This window comes from Callorhinus ursinus, unplaced genomic scaffold, assembly GCF_003265705.2.
Source record: "Callorhinus ursinus isolate GAN/ISIS: 27379988/994484 unplaced genomic scaffold, GSC_fseal_2.0 scaffold39, whole genome shotgun sequence".
Taxonomy (NCBI): domain Eukaryota; kingdom Metazoa; phylum Chordata; class Mammalia; order Carnivora; family Otariidae; genus Callorhinus; species Callorhinus ursinus.
This window is the reverse complement of record NW_027397101.1, coordinates 8,074,815-8,093,370: the sequence shown is the minus strand read 5'-3', so window position 1 is coordinate 8,093,370 and position 18,556 is coordinate 8,074,815.

Genomic DNA, 18,556 nt, shown 5'->3' with positions numbered 1-18,556 from the left:
CCTCCTTAATGCCCATCACCCAGATACCCCATCCCCCCTCCTCTCCAGCAACCCTCAGTTTGTTTCCTATGAATAAGAGCCTCTCATGACTTGTCTCCGTCTCTGATTTCTTCCCATTTAGTTTTCCCTTCCTTCCCTTATGATCCTCTGCACTATTTGTTACATTCCACATGAGTGAAACCATATGATAATTGTCTTTCTCTGATTGACTTATTTCACTTAGCATAATACACTCCAGTTCCATCCACGTTGATGTAAATGGTAGGTGTTCATCCTTTCTGATGGCTGAGTAATATTCCATTGTATCCATATACCACATCTTTATCCATTCATCAGTCAATCTCAGCTCTTTCCACAGTTTGGCTACTGTGGACATTGCTGCTATAAACATTGAGGTGTTGACGCCCCTTTGTTTCACTACATCTGTATCTTTGGGGAAAATATGCAGTAGTGCAATTGCTGGGTCGTAGGGTAGCTCTATTTTTAATTTCTTGAGGAGCCTCCATACTGTTTTCCAGAATTGCTCTACCAGCTTGCATTCCCACCAACAGTGTAGAAGGTTCCCCTTTCTCCACATCCTCACCAACATTTGTTTCCTGTCTTGTTAATTTTAGCCATTCTAACTGGTGTAAGGTATCTCATTGTACTTTGATTGTTATTTCCCTGATGACAAGTAATGTGGAGCATTTTTTCATGTATCTGTTGGCCATTTGGATGTCTTCTTTGGAGAAGTGTCTTTTCATGTCTTCTGCCCATTTCTTGACTGGATTATTTGTTTTTTTGGGTGTTGAGTTTGAGAAGTTCTTTATAGATCTTGGATACTAGCCCTTTATCTGATAGGTCATTTGCAAATATATTCTCCCATTCTGTAGGTTGCCTTTTAGTTTTGTTGACTGTTTCCTTTGATGTGCAGAAGCTTTTTATGTTGATGAAGTCCCAGTAGTTCATTTTTGCTTTTGTTTCCCTTGCCTTTAGAGATATGTCTCATAAGAAGTCACTGCAGCTGAGGTAGAAGAGGATGCTGCCTGTGTTCTCCTCTAGGATTTTGATGGATTCGTGTCTCACATTGAGGTCTTTCATCCATTTAGAGTTTATCTTTGTGTATGGTGTAAGAGAATGGTCCAGTTTCATTCTTCTGCATGTGGCTGCTTCCTGATTGCATCAACTTGTAAAATAATCCACATTGGTGGTTCAGATTGCTTCTGAAGAACTGACAGTTCACCTGCAGTCCAATCAATTGCACTGCTGGATTTAACCATTGTGAGTTCTCTAGGGCTTTATTTCTAATATTATAGAACTACTACCATGAACATCTTGTTCATTTTAGCTGAATACCAGGAAAAATGTTTAAAGATTTAATTAAGCCTGAAAATAAGGCATGTAGTTGAAACCCTAAGCCAGTCAGAATGTTTCAAGGGTAGGGGGAGAAGATTGGTAGTTGGGCCTTTCTTGTGGAAAGCCAGAATATTATGTTTAATTTTAGTTTGCAAGTTATTTTCACTACTATCTCATATCATCATCCAACTCCGTCAATAATACATGCAGTGTGTCACCCTCCCCAGAGGTTTTCTCCAGCATGAACTGGAATATTTGCTGCAGTTTACAGCTGCAACCGTTATTGGTATCAATACTCATATTTCAGTAGTTAAGTTGATCTTCATTTTGGATTGACATTTCCTTTCAGCAGCCCTTCTACACGGACTAATTAGCCTTAAAAATACTTAGCTCTATAATAGAATAGGATTTTCCTTTCTAAAGCTCAAACATACATTCAGGATATTAAGTTGGAGCTTATTACTGTTATTCACTGTCTTTGGTGGTGTATATAGTTGTGGCAGGAGTCCCCAGAAGAATGAAGTTAAAATTAAGAGTCTTTCCTCCTTCCACAACTGTCTATTTTTGTGAGTTGATATGTATGGGGTGAACGGGCTTGTTAGGAATTTTGTCATACAGATCCTTAGAGTTAGAAGAAGAGAAATGTCAGGGAGATGGTGGGATGGAGACAAGGGAAAGGAAAATGATCAAAAGATGTACAAGTTTCCCTAGATTAAAAACAAAGATTCTTCTTGTTGGAAACATGAAGGGTGTGTACATAAAGGCCTACAAAATGTAGCAAGTGCTCCTTAAACACTGTATTTTGTTCTAGAGAACAGACTTTTCCTTCGATGCTTGCAGAAATTCTAGTATTCCAGGAAATTTCCCAGACTTTGAACCAGAAACTGCTCTCTTGGCTTAAGATGAAGGGAAAAGAAGCCTATTAACTAAGCTAAATAAAAGGCAGAATGGGAGGGGGAGCCAGTGTAAGGTTTTCTCCTTCCCTTCTTCTCATTTGGATGAGGTAAGGATGGGGCTACAGATTCTCCCTTCCCAGAAGTTTGACTTTTGTTTTCTTTTTGCATGTTGGAGGATAGCAAGTTGGAAGATAAGTTCTGGGGCAACAGTGAAGAGTCATCTAGGAAAGAAAGTAGGCAAAACTGGTGTGTGAGTGAGAAAAGACTTGGTCAGTAGTGGGCTCATAGATATAGATTGTGTTCTGCCAAGAAACTGAGGGCTTGGCATGTTTTTCTAGTTATGATCTAGAAGTTTAGAGGATGCCTTAAAAGGGAGAGGGAGATTGTAAAATGACAAGATTGGGACTTGCTTCTCACTATCACCCTCTTTCCCAACCAAAACACTTTCTGAATTACAGGTAATTCCAACATGTGCAGACTGCTGCTAAAATGTCTGCAGCAGACCCAAATTACTTGACCCTTAACTAAGCAGGAAAATTTATCTGGATGATATTTAGATTTTGGGTACCAGGAGATACATCCTTCCTCAAGTGACTGGGCACAGAGTGGACATCTATAGAGAGGACAGAGTAGAAGTACATGGAAGGGCTAGCCCTGAGCATAGAGGACTCCAAGAACTAACTGGGAAGACTTGTGTTGGGGGTGCTGAAGTCCTGAAGCTTGGCACTGAGGGTTTTGAACCAGCAAAATGTGGGGGCCAAAGCAGTTTGACTGACATATCCGCAGACTGCAGAGGCCTGGGAACAATCAGGTTATTAATAGACAACTCACGATCTTTTAAAGGTTATGACCATTGTGGTGGATTTGCTGTGACATGAAAAAACTAAAGCCTGGACTCTACTCCCTGGTTGCTTAGCTGTTCTTGTCTTAAAATTGTCGTTCTTGCTATGGCAACAGCATAATTACTTCATTTCCTTGATTGTGAGATACAATTAAGTGTAAGACACATCTTCATTTTAGTAGGAGGTTTCTAGGAGGAAAAACCTACTATGTTAAATCATACATTGATTTAAGATGCAATCCCAATTTTAGAAACATTAAAATGCCACAAAATGTGCATCTTAGAATTAAAGAAATATAGTAGCAATGCAGCAAGCTACAAACACTAATGGTTCTGCTTGATTCTTCTACCTGGAATTCAGAATGGGCTTTCTTTTATTTTGGGGGAGGGTTGTCTTTCCTATCTAGCATATTTTTTGTTATTACAAATTTTTTAAATTCCAGGGGCCCTTGGGTGGTGCAGTCAGTTGGGCATTTGGCTCTTGGTTTTGGCTCAGGTCATGATCTCAGGGTCTTGAGATCAAGACCCACATCAGGCTCTGAGCTCAGTGAAGAGTCTGCTAAAGTTTCTCTCTCCTTCTCCCTCTCCCCCTCCCAGTGTGCTCTCTTTCTCTCTCTCTCTCTCTAAAATAAATAAATAAATCTTAATTTTTTTTAAATTCCAGTATAGTTAACATATAATGTCATATTAGTTTTGGGTGTACAATATAGTGATTCAACAATTCCATACATTACCCAGCGCTCATCATAACAAGGCCTCTATTGTAATATATTTCCCTCTTAGGACTGCCTTTGCTGCATTCCAAAGGTTTTGGACTGTTGTGTTTTTATTTTCATTTGCTTACATGTATTTTTATTTCTTAATATCCTGGTTAACCCATTCATTCCTTAGTAGGATGTTCTTTTACCCCCATATATTTGTGGTCTTTCCAAATTTTCTTTTTGTGATTGACCGCAAGTTTCCTAGTGTTGTGGTCTGAAAATATGCATGGTAAGATCTCAGTCTTTTTGTACTTGTTGAGGGCTGATTTGTGACCCAGTATATGATCTATTCTGGAGAATGTTCCATGTGCACTCGAAAAGAATGTGTATTCTGCTGCTTTAGGATGAAATGTTCTGAATATATCTGTTAAGTCCATCTGGTCCAGTGTGTCATTCAAAGCCATCGTTTCTTTGTTGATTTTCTGCTTAGATGATCAGTCCATTGCTGTGAGTGGGATATTCAAGTCCCCTACTTATTATTGTATTATTATCAATGAGTTTCTTTATGTTTGTTGTTAATTGATTTATGTATTTGGGTGCTTCCAAGTTGAGGGCATAAATATTTACAATAGTTAGGTCTTCTTGATATATAGACCCCTTAATTTATGATATAATGCCCTTCTTTATCTTTTGTGATAGTCTTGCATTAAAATCTAGTTTTTTCTGATATAGGTATGGCTACTCCAGCTTTCTTTTGACAGTGGTGGCCATGCCACCACTCCCAAATGCACTTTGACAACTATCATGACATTAGCATGATAGTTGGTTCTCCATCCCCTCACTTTCAATCTGCAGGGCCTTTAGGTTAAAATGAGTCTCTTATAAGCAGCACATGGGGGTGTCTTTTTTTTAGGGTTTTATTTATTTACTTGACAGAGAGAGAGAGAGGGAGAACACTCAGCAGAGGGAGAGGGGAGAAATAGACTTCCCGCTGAGCAGGCAACCTGATGCAGGACTTGATCCCAGGACCCTGGGATCATGACCTGAGCTGAGAGCAGATGCTTAACTGACTGAGCCACCCCCATGCCCCTCTCTTGTTTTGTTTTGTTTTTTAATCCATTCTGACACTCTATGTCTTTTGATTGGAGCATTTGGTCCATTTATATTCAGAGTGATTATTGATAGATATGAATTTAGTGCCATTGTGTTACCTGTAAAGTTGGTGTTTCTGGTGATGTTCTCTGTACCTTTTTAGTCTTTGTTGCTTTTGGTCTTTCTTTCCCACTGAAAGAGTCCCCTTTAAATATTTCTTGCAGAGCTGGCTTCATGGTCACAAACTCCTTTAGTTTTTGTTAGGGAAACTCTTTATCTCTCTTTCTATTCTGAATGACAGCCTTGCTGGATAAAATATTCTTGGCTGCATATTTTCCCCATTCAGCACGTTGAATATATCGTGCCACTCTCTTCTGGCCTGCCAAGTTTCTGTGGAAAGATGTGCTATGAACCTGATTTATCCTCCCTTGTAGTTTAAGGACTTTTTTCCCTTGGTGCTTTCAGGATTCTTTTCTTGTCGGTGTACTTTGTAAATTTGACTACAAATATGTCTTGGTGTGGGCCAGCTTTTGTTGAATTGAATGGGAGTTCTCTGTGCCTCTTGGATTTTGATTGTGTTTCCTTTCCCAGATTAGGGAAGTTTTTGACTATAATTTGCTCAAATACACCTTCTGCCCCCTTTTCCCTCCCTTCTTCTGGGACTTCTATAATGTGAATGTTATTATGCTTTAAGGAGTTGCTGAGTTCCCTAAGTCTACATTTGTGATCTGGTACTTTTCTTTTCCTCCTCCTTTCAGCTTCATTATTTTCCATAATTTTATCTTCTGTATCACTGAATCATTCATCTGCTTTGTCTGTCCTCATTGTTATTGTATCCATTTGGTCTTGCATCTCAGTTATAACATTTTTTTTTTTATTTTAGCCTGACTAGTTTTTAGTTCTTTTATCTCTGAAGTAAGGGATTCTCTAGTGTCTTCTATGCTTTTCTCAAGCTAGTATCCTTATGTTTTAAATTCTGGTTCAGGCATCTTACTTATATCTGTTTTGATTAAATCCCTTGCTGTTACTTCTTCCTGTTCTTTCTTTTGGGGTGAATTTCTTTGTCTTGTCATTTTGTCAAGGTCACTGCTTTTGTGTGTGATTGTTAGGAAAACCTGTTATATTCCTGCTCCTGCGAGTAATGGCTATATTAAGAAGAGGTCCTAATATTGTCTTGGGGTTGGTGCTTCAGGAGGTGTTTCAAAGTGTGCACTCTGCTGTTGTGTTTTGGCTGCTTCTTCTGTCAGGACACTCTCTACAGAGTTTCTCCTTGCCTACAGTGGGGATGTTTAGACCTTGTCCAATATTTGACAAGTTTTAATTAGGTGTGTTTTGGTCTGCTTGTTAAAAAAAGCTAGATCCTATTTCCCCTATAGCTGAAGTTTTGCAGCACTCTATGATCAGTAGACTTGGTGTGTGTGAGGGGTTTGTGCTGGTCTTCTGGGGGGAGAGGCCCACTGCGCTGATTCTTGGGCTGACTTGCCCTAGTGGAGATGCACCTGCAGGGTGGCGGGGCTTGATCTAAGTGGCTCCAACCTCCACTGGGGTGGAGGGTGCTGTGTTGCTCACTGAAGTTGGTCAGTGTTGATGGGCAGGGGGAAAATGGCATCACTTTGCTCTCTCATCCCCAGAGCGGGGCATTCACACCTACCACTCTTCAGGAAGACCTCACAGAAGAGCAAACAATCTCCCTCCTGTGTCTCTGGCTTCTGTCAATCCCTGCCTTCATGCTGTCTGTGTTCAAGCTGTCTGCCTGCCAGGTGGCACAGTACTCCTGTGTTTAATCTCAGGTCTCAAAACTCCAAATTTAAGGGGCACATGTGGTGTGGACCCATGCTAATCCTCTGGGGGAGGGTCTCACTGTGCTGTGGCTGGTGCTGGTTTGTCCTAGTAAAGCAGTCCCATGACTGTGCAGTGGTTCGGGGTTTATGGTAAAGTGCAGCAAAAAGCCAGCACCAAGGTTTGCTGCCTCACAGGTGTGTCTGTTCCTATGCTAGTGAACAGAGCAGCACATTGGCACCTGCCAGCTCTTTTGTCGCTGGAGAGGCCATGCCACCACTCCCAAATGCACTCCAAGAAGGGGAACTGTTTCTCCCTGTGCGACCCAGGGGATCCTCAAGACCATACTGCCTGCTCCTGGGCATCCACCCTCCTTCCTCACCAGAGCACCACTAAGCCTGCCAGGAATGACCCTGGTGATGGTGTGGACTTCTAAAACTTCAGACTTTGACCTACACTGCTTATGAAAACCTGCGATAGTCAGCCCTTTTCCTTTTCCCAGTCAGTGGTTTTGGGGAAGAGTTTTTCTTGTGCAATCCCCTACGTGCAGCTTGCACTCTCTGTCTGTTGCTCTCTTGCTCTCTCTCTCTTTCTCTCCTGCTCCTCTCTCCCTGATCAGGTCTCCCACCCATCTGCAGCCTTGCAATTCTTTCCTCCCACCAAACCAACTCTCCACAGCTCCTACTTAACACAATGTAGCCATTTTTCTACCTCTAGATGTGCATTTTATTCTCTCAGTCCTCAGATCAATTTCTTGCATGTTCAGAATGATTTGATATTTATCTGGTTGTGTTTAAGGGATGAGGCAAGCTTAGAGTTTCCCTCCTCCTCCACCATCTTAACTCCTCTCTGTGATAGTTTTTTGAACCTACTTCGTTTTTGATGACCTTGACAGTTTTGAGTAGTGTTGGTCAAGTATTTTGTAGAATGTCAATTTCAGGTTGTCTGTTATTTTTCTCATGGTTAGACGGGTTTTGGGTTTGGGGGAGGATCACCATAAAAGAAAGTGCCACTCTCATCACATTACATTAAGGGTACATGCTTATCACTAGGTTTACATACTTTCAATATCTTTAGTTTAAATGGATGGTGAAAGCATAGATGTTGGGGTCTACGGACTGAATTCAGATGATCATAGCTCTTTCATTTATTAGTGTGTGACTTTGGAAAGTTACTGAATTTCTCTATTCCTTAGTTTCCTCATCTGTAAGGTGAGAATTATGATAGAATCTACCTCATTGAATTAGTAAATACATGAAAAGCATTTAGAGCAATGTTTGGCACAGAGGAAATAGGATATAACTTGGACTGTTATTGATATTATTAACATGATATTTGTGTATTTCTTTCATGTATGTCTTCCTGTCTCTTTTTACCTCAGAAAATTAAACTATTGGTATTTAGTGATTAAAAAAAAATCACAACAACCTGGGTTTTAAATTTTGCACATGGGAAGATCTTTGTCTTACTGTTTTTTCGGGTTCTGAATTATCCCTAAAATATTGTAGTTTCCCTTAAAATTTGCATTGTCTGTTAACGAGAATCTTTTTCAGGAGACTCCTTTTAGTATTTTCATTATTTTATTTTATAATTCAGTTATTAAACTTGTGCTACATTCATTTACAATTTGAAAATTCTCTTCATATTGTAGCTAATCTGGCTTCTATCAACATAGATTTTCCCTGTTCATGAACAGACTATAAATGGAAGAATATATTAGGCATTTTTTTTGTGTGTGGCTTCTTTTATTTAAAATTATGTCTGAGATTTATTTATTTTGTTATATGTTTATTTTGTTATGTCTTTTTATTGCTATGTATAATGTCCTTTCAAAGCTGACATTTCCTTCTAGCTGCAAAAATAACATATTTTCAAAGCAGAGAATTTGGAAAATAGAAAAAGCACAGAAAGGAAAATAAAAATGACGGGTAACTCCACTATCCAGAGATAATTATTGTTAAAGCTTTTGATTATACCCTGCCAGGTTTTTATTAATCCTATGCATATATGATTACTAGATGAGGATTATATATGCATTTCTGTCTTACAACCTGTTGTTTTCTCTTAACAGTTTTCTTTAATTGATTTATTGTTAATGTTAATCACCATACATTGCATCATTAGTTTTTGATGTAGTGTTCCATGATTCATTGTTTGTGCATAACACCCAGTGCTCCACGCAGAATGTGCCCTCTTTAATACCCATCACCAGGTTAACCCATCTGCGCACCCCCACCCCAGAACCCTCAGTTTGTTTTTCAGGGTCCATCGTCTCCAATGGTTGGTCTCCCCCTCCAACTTACTTCCCTTCATTCTTCCCCTCCTGCTATCTTCTACTTCTTCTTTTTTTCTTAACATGTATTGCATTATTTGTTTCAGAGGTACAGAACTGTGATTCAACAGTCTTGTACAATTTACAGCACTCACCATAGCAATACCCTCCCCAATGTCTATCACGCAGCCACCCCATCCCTCCCACCCCCCACCACTCCAGCAACTCTGTTTGTTTCCTGAGATTAAGAATTCCTCATATCAGTGAGGTCATATGATACATGTCTTTCTCTGATTCACTTACTTGATTCAGCATAACACCCTCCAGTTCCATCCACATCATTGCAAATGGCAAGATCTCATTCCTTCTTAAGGCTGCATAATATTCCATTGTGTATATATACCACTTCTTCTTTATCCATTCATCTGTCCATGGACATCTTGGCTCTTTTCACAGTTTGGCTATTGTGGACATTGCTGCTATAAACATTGGGGTGCACCTACCCCTTCGGATCCCTACATTTGTATCTTTGTGGTAAATACCCAGTAGTGCAATTGCTGGATTGTATGGTAGCTCTATTTTCAACTGTTTGAGGAACCGCCATACTGTTTCCCAGAGTGGCTGCACCAGCTTGCATTCCCACCAACAGTGTAAGAGGGTTCCCCTTTCTCCGCATCCCCACCAACATCTGTCGTTTCCTGACTTGTTAATTTTAGCCATTCTGACTGGTGTGAGGTGGTATCTCATTGAAGTTTTGATTTGGATTTCCTTGATGCCGAGCGATGTGGAGCACTTTTTCATGTGTCTGTTGGCCATTAGGATGTCTTCTTTGGAAAAATATCTGTTCATGTCTTCTGCCCATTTCTTGATTGGATTATTTGTTCTTTGGGTGTTGAGTTTGATAAGTTCTTTATAGATTTGGGATACTAGCCCTTTATCTGAGATGTCATTTGCAAATATTTTCTCCCATTCTGTCGGTTGTCTCTTGGTTTTGTGGACTGTTTCTTTTACTGTGCAAAAGCTTTTTATCTTGATGAAGTCCCAATAGTTCATTTTTGCCCTTGCTTCCCTTGCCTTTGGTGATGTTTCTAGGAAGAAGTTGCTGCGGCTGAGGTCGAAGAGGTTGCTGCCTGTGTTCTGCTTTAGGATTTTGATGGACTCCTGTCTCACGTTTAGGTCTTTCAATGATTTTGAGTCTATTTTTGTGTGTGGTGTAAGGAAATGGTCCAGTTTCATTCTTCTGCATGTGGCTGTCCAATTTTCCCAACACCATTTGTTGAAGAGACTGTCTTTTTTCCACTGGATATTCTTTCCTGCTTTGTCAAAGATGAGTTGACCACAGAGTTGAGGGTCCATTTCTGGGCTCTCGATTCTGTTCCATTGACCTATGTGTTTGTTTTTGTGCCAGTACCATACTGTCTTGATGATGACAGCTTTGTAATAGAGCTGGAAGTCCGGAATTGTGATGCCGCCAGCTTTGCTTTTCTTTTCCAATATTCCTCTGGCTATTCAGGGTCTCTTCTGGTTCCATACAAATTTTAGGATTAGTTGTTCCATTTCTTTGAAAAGAGTGGATGGTATTTTGATGGGGATTGCATTGAATGTGTAGATTGCTCTAGGTAGCATTGACATCTTCACAATGTTTGTTCTTCCAATCCATGAGCATGGAACTTTTTTCCATTTCTTTGTGTCTTCTTCAATTTCTTTCATGAGTATTTTATAGTTTTCTGAGGAGAGATTCTTTGCCTCTTTGGTTAGATTTATTCCTAGCTATCTTATGGTTTTGGGTGCAATTGTAAATGGGATCGACTCCTTGATTTGTCTCTCTTCTGTCTTGTTCTTGGTGTATAGGAATGCCACTGATTTCTGTGCATTGATTTTATATCCTGCCACTTTACTGAATTCCTGTATGAGTTCTAGCAGTTTTGGGGTGGAGTCTTTGGGTTTTCCACATACAGTATCATATCATCTGCAAAGAGTGAGAGTTTGACTTCCTCTCTGCCGAGTTGGATGCCTTTGATTTCTTTTTGTTGTCTGATTGCTGTGGCTAGGACTTCTAATACTATGTTGAATAGCAGTGGTGAGAGTGGACATCCCTGCTGCGTTCCTGACCTTAGGGGGAAAGCTCTCAGCTTTTCCCCATTGAGAATGATATTAGCTATAGATTTTTCATAGATGGCTTTTATGATATTGAGGTATGTACCCTCTATCCCTATACTCTGAAGAATTTTGATCAAGAAAGGATGCTGTACTTTGTCAAATGCTTTTTCTGCATCTATTGAGAGGATCCTATGGTTCTTGTTCTTTCTTTTGTTAATGTATTGTATCACGTTGATTGATTTGCGGATGTTGAACCAGCCTTGCAGCTAAGGGATAAATCGCACTTGGTTATGGTGAATAATCCTTTTAATGTACTGTTGGACCCTATTGGCTAGTATTTTGGTGAGAATTTTTGCATCCATGTTCATCAAGGATATCGGTCTGTAATTCTCCTTTTTGATGGGGTCTTTGGTTTGGGGATCAAGGTAATGGTGGCCTCATAAAATGAGTTTGGAAGTTTTCCTTCCATTTCCAGTTTTTGGAGCAGTTTCAGGAGAATAGGTATTAATTCTTCTTTAAATGTTTGATAGAATTCCCCTGAGAAGCCATCTGGCCCTGGGCATTTGTTGGGAGATTTTTGATGACGGCTTCAATTTCCTTAGTGGTTATAGTCTGTTCAGGTTTTCTATTTCTTCCTGGTTCAATTTTGGTAGTGGATGTATCTGTAGGAATGCACCCAATTTTCCAGGTTATCTAATTTGCTGGCATATAGTTGCTCATAATATGTTCTTATAATTGTTTGTATTTCTTTGGTGTTTGTTGTGGTCTCTCTTCTTTCATTCATGATATTGTTGTTTTGGATCGTTTCTCTTTTCTTTTTGATAAGTCTGGCCAGGGGTTTATCAATCTTGTTAATTCTTTCAAAGAACCATCTCCTAGTTTCGTTGATCTATTATACTGTTCTTTTGGTTTCTATTTCATTGATTTCTGCTCTGATCTTTATTATTTCTCTTCTCCTGCTGGGTTTAGGTTTTATTTGCTGTTTTTTTCTCTAGCTTCCTTAGGTGTAGGGTTAGGTTGTGTATTTGAGACCTTTCTTGTTTCTTGAGAAAGGCTTGTATTGCTATATACTTTCCTCTCAGGACTGCCTTTGCTGTATCCCAAAGATTTTGTACAGTTGTGTTTTCATTTTCATTGTTTTCCATGAATTTTTTAAATTCTTCTTTAATTTCCTGGTTGACCCATTCATTCCTTAGTAGGATGCTCTTTAGCCTCCTTGTATTTGAGTTCTTTCCGACTTTCCTCTTGTGATTGATTTCTAGTTTCAAAGCATTGTGGTCTGCAAATATGCAGGGAATAAACCCATACTTTTGGTACCGGTTGAGACCTGATTTGTGACTTAGGATGTGATCAATTCTGGAGAATGTTCCATGGGCACTAGAGAAGAATGTGTATTCCTTTGCTTTGGGATGGAATGTTCTGAATATGTCTGTAAAGTCCATTGGGTCCAGGGTTTCATTTAAAGTCTTTATTTCCTTGTTGATCTTTTGCTTAGATGATCTGTCCATTTCAGTTAGGGGGTCCTCCACTATTATTGTATTGTTGTCAATGTGTTTCTTCACTTTTGTTATTAATTGCCTTATATAATTGGCTGCTCCCATGTTCGAGGCATAGATATTTAAAATTGTTAGATCTTCTTGTTGGATAGACCTTTTAAGTAAGATATAGTGTCCTTCTTGATCTCTTATTACAGTCTTTGTTTTAAAATCTAATTTGTCTGATATAAGGATTGCCACCCCAGCTTTCTTTTGGTGTCCATTAGCATGGTAAATGGTTTTCCACCCCCTCACTTTCAATCTGGGGGTGTCTTTGGGTCTAAAATGAGTCTCTTGCAGACAGCATATGGATGGGTCTTGTTTTTTAATCCAATCTGATAGCCTGTGTCTTTTGATTGGGGCATTTAGCCCATTTACATTCAGGGTAACTATTGAAAGGTATGAATTTAGTGCCATTGTATTGCCTGTAAGGTGACTGTTACTGTATATTGTCTCTGTTCCTTTCTGGTCTATGTTGCTTTTAGGCTCTCTCTTTGCTTAGAGGACCTCTTTCAGTATTTCTTGTAGGGCTGGTTTTCTGTTTGCAAATTCCTTTAGTTTTTGTTTGTCCTGGAAGCTTTTTATCTCTTCTTCAATTTTCAATGAGAGCCTAGCTGGGTATAGTATTCTTGACTGCATATTTTTCTCGTTTAGTGCTCTGAAGATATCATGCCAGTCCTTTCTGGCCTGCCAGGTCTCATGGATAGGTCTGTTGCCAATCTAATGTTTCTACCATTGTAGGTTACATATCTCTTCTCCCGAGCTGCTTTCAGAATATTCTCTTTGTCTCTGAGACGCATAAGTTTTACTATTAGATGTCGGGGTGTTGACCTATTTTTATTGATTTTGCGGGGGGTTCTGTGTGCCTCCTGGATTTTGATGCCTGTTTCCTTCCCCAGATTAGGGAAGTTCTCTGCTTATTATTTGCTCCAATATACCTTCTGCCCCTCTCTCTTTCTTCTTCTTCTGGGATCCCAATTATTCTAATGTTGTTTCGTATTGCTCTAACGTTTATCGTATCGCTTATCTCTCGAATTCTGCCCTCATGATCCTGTAGTTGTTTATCTCTCTTTTTCTCAGCCTCTTTATTTTCCATCATTTGGTCTTCTGTATCGCTGATTATCTCTTCTGCCTGATTTATCCTAGCAGTTTGTGCCCCCATTTTTTATTGCACCTCATTAATAGCCTTTTTGATTTCAATCTGGTTAGATTTTAGTTCTTTTATTTCTCCAGAAAGTGTTTCTCTAATAACTTCCATGCTTTTTTCAAGCCCAGCTAGTATTTTTAAAGTCATGATTGTGAACTCTAGGTCTGACATCGTACTAATGTCCGTATTGAGGAGGTCCCTGGCAGACGGTACTACCTCTTGTTCTTTTTGCTGAGGTGATTTTTTTTGTCTTCTCATTTTGTCCAGAGGAGAACAGATGAATGAGAGAACAGAATGCTAACAGGTTAACAACATCCCCAGCAAATATACCCTATACAAATCAGAAAAGACCTGAAACCACGGGAGAAGAAAGGGAAAGAAAGAAAAAAGAAAGAGGAAAAAAAGGAAAAAGAAAAAGATAAAAACAAACAAAAACAGAACATAACACAAAAAAAACAGAATATGATCAAATATGATCAGGCTAGTGCATAGATCAGTGCCACACACTAGATTTTGGGCGTATTTTGGTCTGTTAGAAGAAAGTGCCTGCTAAAATTTTAAAGGAAGTTAAGACTTATATATGTACAAAATAAGGGTTGATACAATGAAGGGAGGGAAGATGACTGTAAAGATGAAAATTGTAAAGATTTTATAAAAGGATTTGATAAGAAGTTGTTTGAAAAAAGACAGAAGAAGATTTAAAAAAAGAAAAAGAAGAAAGAAGAAAAGAAAAAAAAGGGAGAGAATGTGATCAGGCAGGAGACTAGAACAAAGCCATACACTAGTGATTTAGGGTATATTTTGATCTGTTAGAAGAAACTGTATCTTAAAAGTTTAAAGAGAAAACAACTTATATATATATGTCAAAAATAAGGGTAACTATTATGAAGGGATAAAATATGACTCTAAAAATTAAAAATAAAAAATGTTTTTTTAAAAAAGGGATTGATAAGATGTTGTTTGAAAAAGGGAAAAAGAAATATAAAAAAATAGTTAAAAAATTAACTTTGAAAAACTAATGAATCATAGTAATAAAAGCCATGAATTCTATGTGCAGTATTCCCCTAGCGCTGGAGTTCTCCCGTTCTCTTTGATCGGTAAACTTGGTCTTCGCTTGCTGGTGTTTGTGCTGATCTTCTGGGGGAGGGGCCTGTTGCCGTGGTTCCCAGATGTCTTTGCCGGAGGCGGAATTGCCCCGTCCTTGTCAGTCCTGGCTAAGCAAGCTGCTCGGGTTTGCTCTCAGGAGCTTTTGTTCCCTGCAAGCTCTCAGTACAGCTTTGGAGGACCAGGGTGAAAATGGTGGCCTCCCAATCTCCGCCCAGAGGAGCTGAGAACTCAGGGCCCTGCTCCTCAGTGCACCCCCAGAGAAAAACAGTCACTCCTGTCTCCCTGGTCTCCGGCCGCACTCCGTGCTCACCCGGCCTGTGACTGAGCTTGTCTATCTCTGGCACCCGACCCCGTGTGGAGTTTCCAAACCCAGCAGATCCCTGCAGTGCGCTCCCGCGCCACTCTGCCCAGGGGAGGAAGAAGAGTCTCCCCAGCTCTGCCCCTTGTTTGGTCCCTGCTGGAGGAGCAGTGGCCCGACTGGGCCACAGATCACAGTTTATGGCAACCCTGAGCTGAGAGCCCGGGCCTCGGCTCTGTCTTTGCAGCCAGCTTCCCCGCTCTGATACCTGGGAGCTCTGCCGCACTCAGGTACCCACGGTCTTCCTGTGACCCCGAGGGTCCTGAGACCACACTGTCCCGCGAGGGTTCCACCCTCCGCTTAGCCACTGGAGCAACATCCCTCCGTGGAGCCGACTTCTAAAAGTTCCGATTTTGTGCTCCGCGGCTCTATCACTTGCCAGAAGCAGCAGAGGCCCCCTCCCCCACCGTCTATCCTCCCGAATATCGCCTCGGATTCACTTCTCCGCGCGTCCTACCTTCCAGTAAGTGGTCGCTTCTCTGTTCAGAGAGTTGTTGCTACTCTCTTCTTCGGTCTCCTGTTGAGTTCATAGGTGTTCAGAATGGTTTGATCCCTATTCAGCTGAAATCCTGAGACCAGACGAAATCCAGGTCTCCTACTCCTCCGCCATCTTGCTCCACCCCCCTATTTTCTCTTAACAGTTTATCATGAACATTTCCCATGTCATTAAACATACATTCTTTTACAATAATTCAAAAATATTTTTAAAAACATTTTTATTAGAATGTGTGTGTGTGTGTGTGGTGATGGCGGAATATGTAAAGCATTCACAAGACACAAAATTCAAAAGGTACAAATAGTACACAACAAAAAGCCTCTCTCCTATCCTTACCCTAGTCTTCCCCCTACCCCACACCTCCTGCTCCAGGATCCACTGTTGCCACTTCCCAGTGTATTCTTCTGGAGCTATTTTGTGCACATATAAACAAATATATATACATGTTATTTTCCCCCTTCTTATGCACAAATATTAGCATACTGCACTATTTTGCCCCTTGTTTTCTTTATAAATAAGGTTGCTTGACAATTATTCCATATCAGCATTTCCACATCAGTATCAAGAGCTTTCTCATCCTTTAACATATGATAAAACGCTTACTTTATTCATATTAAGTGAAATACAAATTACAGCTCTGCTGAGAGACCATTTTTTATCTTATTGGCAAAAATAAAACGACACTCTGTGTTGTCAGGGGTATAAGGAAATAATAATTTTATAATAATAATAAAAGTCAAGCACTATTCTAAACAGTAACTTGTGATAATTCATTCAATCCTCACAACAACCCAAAGAAGTAGGTTTTGTTTTTATGTCCATTTTACAGAGGAAGAGACTGATGTACGGCATTTACATAACTTACCCAGCGTGCTATTATACTATGCTGGGGAGAGTTAACTCATACAATCTCTATGAAGAGAAATTAGGCAATGGCCATCAAAATTATGCATTTACTCTTTGATTGAAATTACACTTCTAGGAATTTATCATATACTCCAACATGTGAGAAATTATACATACATAAAGTTATTTTTTGTATTAGTATTTATAGTAGGAAAGTGTAGGAAAGTAGGAAACTAGCTACTCTAGTTAGTATAAGCAAGAGGTTAACCAAGAGAAAGAGTGGGTTCCCCCACTATTCCATTCTTCCCCATGGAACAGCACCCAGTGAGGGTCATGTGGATCAGTGGAGGTGTGAGGGTCTTCTCACTGCCAAGAGAACCCAGAGCAAAAGGCTCCTCCTATCTTACAGACCCAGGGACTGGGAGGAGGTAGAGGAGAAAGGGATAGGGAAAAGTAATACTCACTGAGTAATGAGTCAGAGTGTAGAAAAGTATCTTCAGGGTTTCACCTTGAAGTTCCAAGGTTCCAAATTTCCACCCCATAAGGAGGTCTCAGTAGAGGTGTCTGGGAAAGGTCTCTGATAAAGAGGCCTCCAAATGGAGGTCCTGGGCTAGGAGTGCAGATATGTATAAGAGCATGGTTGGCTGGGGTGACCTGAGTCTTTGACTGCAACTTCCTTCTGAGACTCAGTGCATTGGCTGTACACCAAATCTGGTGTGAGAGAGCAGCTTTTTCCAAGAGACCTGCTAGATAAAGCCTTTGTAATTGCCTGTATTGGGCCCTGAGGAATCACGCATGGGCTTTTGGCCAGGAGTCAGATTTATCACGAATATTAGCAACAATTTAAATGTTATTTGGTAAATATTGGTTGAACAAATTGTAGCACACCCATACAGTGTCTTTCAATATATCAGTGAACAATGATTTTCAGTGGTAGCACAGTCAGGTTCCTAGCTGGAAATAGATGATTTACTTAAAATAAATAATTGAAGAGAGTTTACAAAGGATTGAGGAATAATGCAGCAGCCTGGGCTAGCAATAGGGAAGCCATTACTATCCCTAGGCCTGAATGAGTGAAGTAGGGAATGGTACAGAAACCCTGTGAGAGCTGTGGCCTTTGGTAGAGGCACATAGCCATGCTAAACTATGGCCCAGCAGGGAGGGAGCAAAAGGAATAAGTACTCTGACCTCTCTCCTTCTACCCTTTGATCAGAACGTCCATCTCCTGCTGATGCTTTCCATCTGCCAAACCTAACCTGAAGCCAGAGGGAAAGAAAACCTGTTCAATGCAGTCTGCAAAGATTAACCTTCCAGAGCTCAGAGTAGGGAGGAAAAGAGTAGAGAAAGTGGGGAAGGATGAGTTATAAGCTGCAGAGGCAAACAAAGTATCTAACTCAATGATACTTGATTGTACAAATATACAATTTTTAAATCTATCATCTGTCATTGACTATTTAGATTGCTTCTAGATTTTCTTTTTGCTTATTATAAACATTCTCTTATTTAAGTCTTTGCATGCCTATTATTTTCTCTTTTTAAAAATTTTTATTGTTATGTTAATCACCATACATTAAATCATTAGTTTTTAATGTAGTGTTCCATGATTCATTGTTATGCATAATACCCAGTGCTCCACACAGAACGTGCCCTCTTTAATACCCATCACCAGGCTAACTCATCCCCCCAACCCCCTCCCCACTAAAACCCTCAGTTTGTTTTTCAGAGTCCATCATCTCTCATGGTTCGTCTCCCCCTCCGATTTCCCCCCCTTCATTCTTCCCCTCCTGCTATCTTCTTATTCTTTTTTTTTTCTTAATATATATTGCATTATTTGTTTCAGAGGTACAGATCTGTGATTCAACAGTCTTGCACAATTCACAGCGCTCACCATAGCACATACCCACCCCAATGTCTATCACCCAGCCACCCAATCCCTCCCACCCCCCACCACTCCAGCAACCCTCTGTTTGTTTCCTGAGATTAAGAATTCCTCATATCAGTGAGGTCATATGATACATGTCTTTCTCTGATTGACTTATTTCACTCAGCAT